We start from the raw sequence: 1989 nt of genomic DNA on the forward strand, positions 1-1989 counted from the left end.
AGGTCGGCTCGTGTTCGGCTCGAGCTCGTGACGAGCTCGAAAACTCCGGCTCGTGATCGGTTCGCAACTTAATCGAGCTAGCTTGTGTTCGGCTCGTTAGCGCCGCTGTCGAAGTTCGCTGCTGCTGCCAAAGTTCACTGCCGGGGTTTTGCTGTCATGGTGCGTGACCTGTCATGGTGCAACCATGACTGCGAGTGGAAAGAGTAGGATTAGAAGTTGAGGAACAAGGTGAGACATGAGAGGATCCAAGGCGAGAGAAGCAGGGCGGCGACATGATCATTGAAGAATCATTGAAGAAGAAACTGGTATCGGGCATTGGGTTCGCGCTCCCTCACTGTAGCGTCGCCAGATCCGCCTCCGAAGGCCGCAGCGGCGCAATCTGTGGGGAAAGGCCTGTTCGGGTACTGGGTTCGCACTCCCTCACTGTAGCGTCAAGACCCGGATCCGCATTCTGCATCGGAGGCGGGTTGAAGCTACGTATGGACCAGCCCAGGCGAAAAACCCAGTTCGAGACAGAATAGAGCCCACGATGGCCAATATAGTTAAAATATAATTGCATTCATATCTCTGCCCCATGTAACTCTTACAATTTGGTCCTAATGATTAGTAAAGTATAAATAGTAAACTTACACTGTAATGAAGCAAACAGAAGAATAATTAATAATCCATTTAGAATGAGCTATTTTTAAAGTTGGGCTAAAATTTTAAAATTAATAATCTGTATTATATATTTATATACAAATATAATTATATATATAATATATAAAAATTATATTAATATAAAATAAATATAATCGAGCTGTTATCGAGCCGAATACGAGCGAGTTGATCCTAACTCGTGTTCGGCTCGTTTACTAAATGAGCGAGCCGATCTCGAGCTCATTTCGAGCCGAACACCAGCTGGCTCGCAAACAGCGAGCTGGATTGCCGCGAGCTGGATTGCCACCCCTACACACACATATATAAACACACACACACACACATATATATACACACACACACATAACCCTTCTTTTTATACACAAATGGCTCCAGTGTTTACTGCTTATTGCTTAATTGAATGTGTCCATTTTGTTATGCACAAAGAAGACCCAAACATAGAGCTAAATAATCTTAATTAACTTAGGAACCAGGAAGTACAGAACCTCCAATTTATTCAAACTTTTATGTATGCTTATATGTGGAATTGTGTGCTTGTATGCTCTATGTTTATTTAAGCTTTTATGTATACTTATATGTGGAATAGTGAACTTTATGTATCTTTTATTTGTTTACTGTTTAGTCTTTAGAATTTAGATATGCTAGTATGCAGTTATGCACTATGCAAAGTGCCAATTATCTTGATCTTTTATTTGCTTAATTATTTTTTTATTTTGAGGCATAATATAGTTTACTATTTTTTTTTACTTAATTAGTTTAATTTTGTAGCTCTTTATTCTTATATTTTTAAAAAATATGAGTATTTATGCTAATAGTATAAATCTTGAGAGGAAAAAAAACTTAATTTTATTGCCTCAAAATAAAAAAATAATTAAGCAAATAAGTTGCCAATTTCATCTTGTATTTAGTTTTTAACTATGTTTGTATGTGAACCTTTTATATTTTATATTTAAATATGGACTATCTTTGGCAACTTATTTGCTTAATTATTTTTTTATTTTGAGTCATAATATAGTTTATTATTTTTTCTTACTTAATTAGTTTAATTTTGTATCTCTTTATTTTTATATTTTTAAAAAATATGAGTATTTATGCTAATAGTATAAATCTTGAGAGGAAAAAAATTTAATTTAATAACCGAATTTTTAATTCCAAATTTTTAATTGGTTAACGTATAATATCCGTATAAATCACGTATCTGAATAATTGACGAATCCGTTTTTTAGCTTTTTTTTTAACGAATTTAAAAATTAGAAGACGAATTTTATCCGAATTATATCCGTACCGAATTTTTGCCGAATCCGAATTAACTAATTATGTTCATAACTC

Source organism: Ananas comosus, linkage group 17 (assembly GCF_001540865.1).
Source record: "Ananas comosus cultivar F153 linkage group 17, ASM154086v1, whole genome shotgun sequence".
In the NCBI taxonomy this organism is placed as follows: Eukaryota; Viridiplantae; Streptophyta; class Magnoliopsida; order Poales; family Bromeliaceae; genus Ananas; species Ananas comosus.